General features: G+C 47.0%; 1 protein-coding gene across 1 annotated transcript in view; it reads right to left on the reverse strand.

Annotated features, from left to right (window-relative positions):
- FHIP2A (FHF complex subunit HOOK interacting protein 2A) overlaps positions 1 to 10,829 on the reverse strand; it is a 1,458,394-nt gene that overhangs the window by 27,122 nt on the left and 1,420,443 nt on the right. The window lies entirely within an intron of this gene.

Genomic DNA, 10,829 nt, shown 5'->3' on the forward strand with positions numbered 1-10,829 from the left:
GGATTTGACATGGCCTTGTATGTTAAGCAGAGATCACCTCTGAGCAGACGATATGCAACAGAGTATAGCTGGAGCTTTTTTTAGACGGTCAGCAGAGGGCATCTGCTTTAGGCCTGTAATTCTTTTAGTGAGGTATTTCTGTGGCTTTTCCAGTTGTTGCAGATGTCTTGAGAGGCACATACCAAACGGGGTGTTGTATTCTATAATGGGTCTAATGAGGGATGAGTACAATGGGACAATGACCTTCTTTTTCTGCGGCTTTTCCAGTTGTTGCAGATGTCTTGAGAGGCACATACCAAACGGGGTGTTGTATTCTATAATGGGTCTAATGAGGGATGAGTACAATGGGACAATGACCTTCTTTTTTCTGGATGAAAAGCCCTTAGTGATGAGGTGTGCCACATAGAAGGATTTCTTGACTGTTGTGGCGTTGTGGTTATCGAAGGTGAGACCACTGGCCACCTGTGTCCCTAAGTCTCTTACCACACTTTCGGTGTTTAGTGTACTGCCACCTATGTGGTAATTCACGGGTACATGTTTTTTTCCCAAAGGGGATAACTATACATTTCTTGGCATTGAGCTTGAGTCCATGGCTCTGGCACCAAGCATCTGTTTCTGTAAGGCCCTTTTGTAGAATATCCACATCATTTGGGGATTCAATAATGGCTTCCAGTTTACAGTCATCTGCGAACTTTGTTAGCCAGAGTCCCTTACTGTTGGCCTGTACTTCAGAGAAGTAGATGCCAAACAAGAGTGGTCCCAGGACTGAACCCTGAGGTACTCCACTTGTCACTTGTCTGGAGCTGGATTTGGAGTTGGCTACTTTTACAGTGTGGGTTCTGTCAGTAAGCCAGCTGGCAACCCATCGAGTGACGTAGGGATTAATGCCCAGCTTAGTAAGTTCATCTCTGATTCCAGAGTGGGGAATGGTGTCGAAGGCTTTGGCAAGGTCCAGCTAGGCTGTGTGGACCACCTTACACTCATCCACTGGGAGACTGATTCGAAGAAGTCAATCAGGTTCAGGAGAAAAGATCAGCCCTTCACAAACCCAAACTGGGTGGGGTCCAGTGTTTGAAGGTTGCCATTGTCTTTGTTTATAAGTTCCATGATAATACGTTCTATGACCTTGCAGATCAGGCTCGTCAGACTGATGGGGCGGTAGTTCCCAGGATCCAAGGTTTATCCCCCCTTGTGGAGTGGGATAACTGTAGCTGTGCGGAACTCAGTGGGCACAAAGCCTGAAGTGAGGCTATGATTAAACATGACACTTAGGTGAGGTGCCAGCTCATTTTGTAGTTCATGTAGTTCACAGCCCGGGATGTCATGTGGTCCCATGGATGCTGTATTCTTAGCTTTAGAGTGTGCGTTTTTTACCTGTGTGGCTGTTATTACTGGAATTTGGCAATCTTTCGGTATTGAGATGGGCCCTTTAGGGGGTGTGAGGGGGTGAAGTTGGCACTGAATCGATCTGCCAGGATATTGGCAATATCCTTGGGATCAGTATATTTAATGCCATTATGTTGTAGCTCAGAGCAGATCTGAGCATTGCCATTAAGATTCTTGACATAGCTATAGAATGCCTTGTGGTTGTCTTTGGAATCTTTGGCAATTTAATTTTCGTAACTAGCTTTGGAGGATTTTATGAGGGATCTCAGCTTCTTACTAAGGTTAGTAAGGGAGTTTTTTGCATCCTAGGATTTTCCTTTTTTCTGCAACAATTTCTTCCTTTTGTTGTAAAGTTTGTCCACCAGACTGGCTTCCTTGTTTTTGGAGGAGAGCGTCTTGGCTCTATGTGGGATGGCACGAATCATGCATGAGTGCATGTGCTCGTACAGTGCCTTAGTGTAGGATTCAGCATTCGAACTTTCAGTTTCCCATCTGCATGGGTGTCCTGAAGTTTGTCACTTCTGACTTGAGTAGCATGAAGTTGGTTTTGGAGAAGTTTTTTATGGAGGTTTCCTTACTGGGGGGTGGGGGAGGGATGTGGATGTTAAGGGTGATTAGTTTATGGTCAGACTTGACCAACAAGGGGGGGCGACCATAGGTGTGGAGCATCGATTTCCCATGTTGGTAATCACCAGGTCTAAGAAACCGGAGCCCCTGGTGGGACTATGGATTAGTTGATCCAGGGCATTGGAATTTATGAATTCCAAGAACCGTGGGCAAAGGTGTTGGTACAAGAGAAATTTTCCCAGTTAATGGCAGGGTAGGTAAAATCACCCAGTATTCGGGTGTTTGGTTGCATCTTAATATTTTCCAGTATGTTTAGAAAGGTGTAGTGAGAATCGTGGGACATGGTGGGGGATCTGTAGCAAGCTACATTTTGGACTGCAGTGTTGCCTATACATTTTGGACTGCAGTGTTGCCTATTGTTAGTTGCACCTGGAGAATTTCAGACGCACTGTGTTGGGCATCTAGCCCGGTGAGGTGCAGAACCTTTCCATTTACCTGCACAAGACTTTCTGGTGCTACGCTGTCTGACCTAGGGCATCTGGCCTCTCAGATAACATCCAGAACCTGTTTACTGAGGATGGCAGATTGGTCAGGGATTAGGGAATAAGACAAGCTCCAAAACTGAGCGTCTGCAATTGTGGGTGCATGAATTCCTCTTCCCTCTGGGTTAGGAGGTTTGGAATCTGAGAAAGAGTCCATGGAGGCAGAGGGGACAGATGCGCAGAAAGGGGTACCAGTGCTGTCTGGGCCAGTCTGGAGCTATGAGAATGGTCCTTGTTTTTTCCTCCCTTATTCTGAGCAGTACCCCGGGGATGAGAGGTAGGGGAGGAAAAGCACAGAGAGGTTTACCCAGGGGAAGGACAGGACATCCACTTTCCAAGCCATGCAGTAATGCTCCCAAGTGCAGAATTTGCTGAGCTGATGGTTCATATGTTGGTAAGAGGCTATCAGCCCTAGGGCCTATACAAGCCTAGGCCATAACAATTCCCTGGGTATTTCTTCCCACACTATTTACTTCCCTGGACCCCTGTCTAGCAAGGCGACTGATGTGATTCCCCGGGTGAATTTCCTTTCTCCCATCCAATCGTCAAGGTTCCTTTTGAAAAGGTCCAAAGAGGCACTCTGCTTGACATGTATGGGCAGTCTATTCCAGTGTCTGGGAAGTCTCTGGGTCAGGAACCTATCCCTCCAGCATGTTTTGTTTATTGTGATGACAAGGTTTAGATCCCTGGAGCGTGTGGCTCTGAGGGATTGGGATTTCTTTAAGTGTAGCATGTCCAACAGCTCTGGGTTTGACATGACCTTGTATGTTAAGCAGAGATTGCCTCGGAGTAGACGATATGCGACAAGAGTATAGCGGGAGTTTTTTAAGGCGGTTAGCGTAGGGCATCTGCTTTAGGCCTGTAATTCTTTTAGTGAGGTATTTCTGCGAGGTGTAGGAGGCAAAGAGCTCGACCTTCGGGGTTCCCCATTTCTGAGTTATTAGGCAGAATGTACTTCTGTTGAGCTGCCACTCCTGTTGGTTCAAAAGCTTTCTGCTTAATTGGTCTGCCAGGGAGTTGAGACAGCCCTGTAGGTATTGTGCTAGCTGGTGTATTTGCATGGATGAGGTTGTGAGCCAAAGGCTCATGGCCAGCTTGCACAGCGGGCAGGAGTGAGTCCCTCCCTGCTTGCTGATGTACCACAACACTGGTGTTGCACAGTGGGTAGGAGTGAGTCCGTCCCTGCTTGCTGATGTACCACATGACACTGGTGGTGTCTGTTTTGATCTGGAGAACCCTGGGGAGAGTAGGGGTTTGAAAGCTATCAAGGCCTATTGCACAGCCATCATCTCTTTTAGATTGATGTGCAGGGGGATTTGCTGTGGGTTCCATTGGCCCTGTATGCACCTGCCACTCAGGTGTGCACCCCAAGCATAGTCTGATGCATCTGTGGTGAGGGTCTTGGTGGCGAGGTGTGGGGAGAAGGGCAGTCCCTTGTTGTGGGAGCAGGCTGTCACCCACCAAAGAAATTCCTTCTTCAGGCAAGGAATAACAGGTAGAAGAGTTTCCAGGTCTTGAGAGTGTTGACACCAAAGGCTCTTTAGGTACCACTGAAGTTTCCTCATATGCAGTCTGACATATGGAATGAGGAGTATGCAAGATGCCATGAACCCCAGGGCTTGCAGGATTTTACTTGCAGAAAGCTGTGGCCTGGCCAGTTGGGAGAAGTAAGGTGGCAGAAAAATTTGTTTCTCTGGAGTAAGGCATGCCATCTGGGATGCTGTGTCCAGACTTGCTCCCAAGAAGATTGTCCTTTGGGTGGGTACCTGTTTGGATTTCTTTTCATTGACTGTGCACCCTAGGGAGGTAAGTAGGTTCTTTACAAAGGCCAGGTCTTTCAGCAGCTTTTCCTGGCTGTCTGCCTGAATGAGGCAGTCATCTAAGTAGGGATAAATCTGAATATTTCTTTGCCTGCAGAAAGCAATGGCCGGAGCCAGGCATTTTGTGAAAACTCTGGGAGCAGTAGATAAGCCAAAGGGAAGCACAGAGAACTGAAAGTGTTGAGATCATGCCGTGAAGCGGAGATATTTTCTGCAGGACTCCCTGATACGAATGTGGAGGTAGGCCTCTTTTAGGTCCAGGGTGGCTAGCCAAATGTCCTTGCAGAGCATGGGTAGCAACTGCTGGAGGGTGAGCATTTTGAATTTTGGGATCACCAGGAAGGTGTTTAAGATGGATAGATCGAGGATGGGGTGCCAGGTGCCCTCTTTTCTGGGCAGCAGAAAAAGTCTGGAGTAGAAGCCTTGGTCCATCTGCTGTGCAGGAACGTGCTCTACTGCTCCCAAGGAGAGCAGGGAATGGATTTGCTTTTGAGCCACTGTGCACTGATTTGGTGGTAGATCTGGGAACTCTTTCGGGGTTGGAAGGGTGTGGAAGGAGAATTTGTACCCCTGAGACGCAATCTTCAGAACCCCATTGTCCTTGGTAATGGTGGCCCAGGTGCTTGAGTGGAAGGAGAGTTTTCCTCCTAGCGGTATGTGAAGGTGGGCTGAGGCTAGGTCTGGAGGAGGTGAGTCATTGTGAGTTCTTACCTTAAGGGGTGGCTTAGAACTCCCTGGTTTTGAAATGGAGGTAGTCCACTGCTTAGATCTCTGCAACCCCCTGGGGCTGCTGTCTGGAGGGTCTGTTTCCACGGGGCCTAGGCTGGCCCTGTTTAATTGGAGCAGGAACGAACCATTGTTTTGAGGGAAAATGCCTGCTGAACCTAGGAGGCTGGACCTGTAAGAAATCTTTAACCGTCTGCATAGATTTTGCTTTTTCTTCTATTTTTTAAGACCCCTTTTGCTTTAGTGCCAAATAAAAATAAGTTATGTCTTACCATAATGTTCCATTCATTATTAATGGGACTTCGGTTCCGTCCTCGGAACTGATACGCCCGTTTCCAAGCTCACGCCAGTCAAAAACTCTCAGCTAAGACCTACCCATAATGCCCCTCTCCTAGTTATTCCAGATCAAGTTTGCCCACTCCCATATAATAGAGGTAGTAATAGAAAAACAGTAGAAGGCTCTGTCTGAGCAAATACCCTAACCAGGAGTTCCTAACGTCCACCAGGAGTCCAGACAGGGGGAAGGAGGGTGGGAAGTAATGAATGAACAAAGATCTACAACACAGATGGAATGTTATGGTAAGACAACTTCTTTATCTGATGTTGTAAATCTTTGTTCATTCCTTACTATTAGGACCGAGTCCCCAGCTACTCGAGTCCTGGGTGGCCCTAAGGAAGGATATTCCTGAGCACCATAGAACCAAAAGATGCTCGTCCCCTGGAGGCCAAATCTAATTTGTAATGAGAAATAAAGGTATGAGGTCTTGCCCAAGTGGCTGCTGCGCAGATATCATCCATAGAGGCTCTGGAATAGAATGCTACAGAAACAGCCATAGATCTGGTAGAATGAGCCTTTATTCTGGAAGGTAAGGACAGCTTACTCTGTTGGTAGATAAAGGTAATGACGTTCCTAAGCCAGGAGGATAAAGTCACTTTGGAAACAGGTTTACCCAATCTGGGTCCTGCAAAGGCCACAAACAATTGATCTGTTTTCCTGAAAGATTTAGTCCTGTCCAAATAACAACAAAGCTGCCGATGCACATCAAGGGTGTGCAAAAGATACTTCCCTCTATTAGAATGCTGAGGGAAGAAAACCGGCAGGTCAACAGACTGGTTAATGGAAATTCCAGGAATGACCTTGGGCAAGAAAGAAGGGTCAGTACGAAGGAACACCCTATCCGTGTGGAAGATCAAGTAAGGTCTCTTGTCACTCAAGGCCTGCAGCTCAGATACTCTTCTCGCTGAGGTAAGTGCTACTAGAAGTAAGGTCTTCCATGACAAAAACTTTAAATCACAAGAATCAAAAGGCTTGAAAGGAGGACCCATGAGAGATTGAAGCACCAAAGTCAAGTCCCAGGGTTCTAATGGAGGCTTGACCAGAGGTTTAACGTGTAATACATACTCCTTTCAAAAATGTCTTGCATAGGTGGTGTGACATAATCGAAGAATTATCAAATCCATTATGAAAATTGGTGATGCTGAGGCTCCTGCATGTAAAAGAGTCGTCAGGTAAAGAAGAATCTTTTGAATAGACATAGAGAAGGGATCTATGTTCTGATCTTTGGCCCAAACAGAGAGCCCTGTCCATTTACTAAAATAAACTTTCCTGGTGGAAGGTTTGTGTAAAGCCAGAAGAATTTCACGAACAGGAGATGGAATGTCAGGCAGCCTGGTAATCACTGGAAGTGGAGGAACCAAGCTGAGAGCTTGAAACTGTGGAGACTGGGATGAATCAGTCCCGGAGGATGAGGTAACAGGCCTTGGGAATGATCCAGGATCCATGGGCTGTGAAACAGATGAGGCCATAGAAATGGGAACCAGACTTGATGGGGCCAATAGGGGCAATGAGGATCACTTTGCTTCTCAACCTTTGAGCTTTCGGGAGAAATTTTGGAATGAGGGGAAACGGGGGAAAGGCATACAGTAGATCCGGGGGCCAATTGTGTGTTACAGCATCTCTTGGGGGTTCCCCTGAGGGGGGGGGGGCAAAGTAGCTTCTGCATTTGTTGTTTGGGGAGAAGCAAACAGATCGTAGCAAGGCTTGCCCCAGTATCAGAAGATCCGATCCGCTGTTAAAGGATTGAGGGACCACTCGTGAGGCATCAGGATGTTCCTGCTCATATTGTCTGCAGTAAGGTTGGAACTCCCGGGAATGTGCGTTGCTATAAGAAAGCAGTTGGAAGCTATTGCCCATTGCCAAATCCTCATGGCTTCCCGACACAGGGGGTAAGAGCTGTTCCGCCTTGCTTGTTGATATACCAGACAACTGACATGTTGTCTGACTGAACTGCAATGGTCCCAGAAGGTAGGGATGTATGGAAGGCTTGCAGCGCTAAGAGAACTGTCCTCAGTTCCAGGACATTTATGTGCAAATTGGCCTCCATGGGGGACGAGGTGCCTTGGACCATCTTTCTCTGGAATCCCCCCCCCCACCTTAACAGGGAAGCATCCGTGGTCACCGTGGGCATGGGAAGACAGAACGGTCGACACCAAAGATTCGTTTGTGACTTCATCCACCATAACATTTCTTCCTTGCAACATTTTGTAAGACGTATCATGTGGTCGGAGTGGGTGAGTTAAAAATGACCATTGTGTGGAAAAGAGCCACTACAGGATTCTCATGTGCAGCCTCGCCAGTGGTACTAAAGTAATGGCAGCCACCATGGAGCCTAAGAGTTGCAGTGCAAGGTATGTTGGTACATAGGTCTGTGGAAGAAGGGCTTGGATTTGTTGTCTTATTTTTGACAGCTTGTGAGGAGGGATAGAAGCTTGACAGGATGTTGTGTCTAAGACTGTTCCAATGAATTCCAGTGTCTTTGTTGGGGACATTTGAGATTTGGCTTTGTTGATTGTAATCCCAAGCGGAGAGCGGGACCTTGAGTGTAAGAGAGGCTGCGCATTAGGAGATTTCTGGTCGGAGCGGTAAGGAGCCAATCGTCTAGATACAGAAACACCTGGAATCCTTGTAGTCAAAGATGAGCTACCACAACTGCCATATATTTGGTGAACACTCAGGGGGGGCTGTCAAGAGACCTTATGGCAGTGCCCTGAACTGGTAGTGATTGGCTCCCCGGGAGCAGTGATCCATTTTTATGTGGTAGTACGCGTCCTGGAGGTCTATAGAGCACATCCAGTTGTCCCTCTCAAGAAGGGGAGAATGGACTGTACCGTGACCATCTTGAATTTTTGAGGTTTGATAAATTTGTCCAATAGGCTGACATCCAGGATTGGTCTCCAGTCCCCTGTCTTTTTTGACACTAAAAGGAACCCTGAGTAAAACCCGGATCCTGTCTGGTCTGGTGGGACTGTTTGGATGACTCTTTTTCTTAGCAGCTTTTCTATTTCTAAGGCTGCTAATTCCCTCTGATTGGGTAGCACATCTATGATTCATTTGGCGGGACTGGGAGTTAAACTGAATAGTATTTGGTAGCCTGTAGATATTAATCTCTACACCCAAACGTCGGTAGTAATAAGTTGCCAGGCTGGTAGGTGCAGAGAAAAACGACCCCCGACTGCTTCCAGAGGAAAGAAATCGGGCCGCTGTTCAGGAACGCTGGTACAGTCTGCTGGAGAAAGAATCTCTAGCGCCCTGGTTACGCGGATCCCCTCTACCCCGAAATGGGCATCTTCCAGATGAGTTGCCACCTCTGCCATGGGGGGGGGGGGGGGATTGCTCACCACGAGGGTAACGAAAAGATCCTTGAGATTTCTTGAACCACATTTTTCTTCCCTTCTGGTTCCTGGAGTAGGATCTCTGGGTGGGTGGAAAAGCGTATGCCCTCAGCAGACAAGGTCTTTCCGTCTTTCTCACTTTGTGTAAGTGTGTCTCGTACTTTGTGTCCAAAAAGTACAGATTCTTTGACAGGTGTGTTGACAAAGGAAGATTTAAAGGGGTCTGTGAAGTCACACAACCGCATCCAAGCATTACATCTCATGACAATGCCTGAAGTGGCAGCTCAAGCTGTCCCCTCGGTGGTGTGAGATATCAAATGCATCGAGGAGTTTGAGATGGATTCAAGGGTAGCTAGCTGCGAGGTGACAATGTCACACACCTGATCAGGCAGTACCCCCACCAAAAAAGGAAGACATTTCAGAAATTAGTTCTCTTTGGAGGAGAGTGAAGCGTGCCAGATAATTCAGCAACCAAATGGCAAAGGTCGCTGAAGCATAGGTCTGCTTCCCTAGTCTGTCCATGGTCCGAGACTCCGTGTTCGGAAGATGGACAGTGGAACTATCTTCTGCCAATTCCCTCTTGGTGGCTGCCGCCACAAAGTACAGTTGTGTGCACTTAACATAAATGTAGATGTTCGAGTGTCTTCACTGTTGCAGTCATGACTGTAGGGTTCTCCCCTGCCGGCAGATAGTCCTCGGTCGGCCAGAATCCCAAAGTCTGGGTCCGACGTCGGCTGTTCAGCCATGCTCCCTGACGTCAGAGCGCCAGGAGTACAAAACTGACAGCCGGCGCCATGTTCTCCAGTTTTTCTTGCCCCAGATGTCAGGAGTCCAAAAAATGAATAAGGTCCCACACCCTTTGCAAATACACCTCAGAAGAATGGTGAAAAAAGGAACCACACAAAAGTAAAAATAAGAGGGGCTAGGAGGGAGGGAAACCCAGACTGCAACAGTGAAGACACTCGAACATCTACATTTATGGTAAGTGTACACAACTGTACTATGTTCATCGTGTTTCACTGTTGCAGTCATGACTGTAGGGTAGAATCCCAAAGCAGAATGAAAGGGAGGTGGTCATAAAGAATAAGGGGCGGCTAAAAGGCCCTGCAATACTGCAGAAGCAAAGCCTGCCCTAGACTTAGAGTAGAGAGGTAGATTGTAGTGCTTTGAAAAAGTATGCACTGAACTCCAAGTTGCAGCTTCCAAAATGTCTTTGGTAGGAACTCCCCTGAGGAAGGCAGCGGAAGTGGCAGCAGCTCTGGTGGAATGAGTCCTTATACTCCCTGGGATTTGCTTTCCATGGTGTGAATAGCAAAATCTGATTCCATGAGCAATCCATTTAGAAATGGTCTGTTTTGAAATGGCTTTACCTTGGGAACTTGAAGCATAACAAACAAACAATTGCTCTGATTTCCTGATGTCCTTGGTTCTGTCCAGGTAAAAACATAGTTGTCTGTGTACATCCAAGGAATGTAAGATCCTATTCCCCTTTATTTTGAGGAGTGGGGAAAAAAGTTGACAAGTGAATAGTTTGATTTAAAACCACTTTGGAAACCACCTTAGGCATGAAAGTAGGATTAGTCCTTAAAGACACCCTGTCTTGATGAAAAATAATATAAGGTTCCACAGCCATGAGTGCTTGTAACTCCGAAACTCTCCTGGCAGAGGTCAGAGCTAACAGGATGGCTGTCTTCCAAGATAAAAACTTGATGTCAGAAGTGGCAGCAGGCTCAAAAGGAGGTAAGGTGAGCTTTTCCAAAACATAGTTGAGATCCCAAGCAGGAATGGGAGGAGATCTAAGGGGCCTTAAGTTCGTAGCTCCTCTGAGAAACTGTCTCATGAGCTGGTGGGAAAAGATTGGAGGGTCTGTATTATAATGAGCAGAAATAGCAGAGGCATGTATCTTAATGGAAGAGAAAGAGAGACCCTTATGTAAGAGGTCTGTCAGGTAAAGTAAAATCAAAGTAATGTTAGGAAGAAGAGGATCAGAATCCTGAGCCTGCATCCAGGAACAAAATCTTTTCCATTTTCCTGCATAAGATTTTCTAGTGCTAGGACGTCTGGCTTCTAAAATGACATCCATAACCTGCTTGGGTAGGAGAGAATGAATCAAAGA

Source organism: Protopterus annectens, chromosome 14.part0, assembly GCF_019279795.1.
Source record: "Protopterus annectens isolate FY-2018-M chromosome 14.part0, PAN1.0, whole genome shotgun sequence".
Classification (NCBI taxonomy): domain Eukaryota; kingdom Metazoa; phylum Chordata; order Ceratodontiformes; family Protopteridae; genus Protopterus; species Protopterus annectens.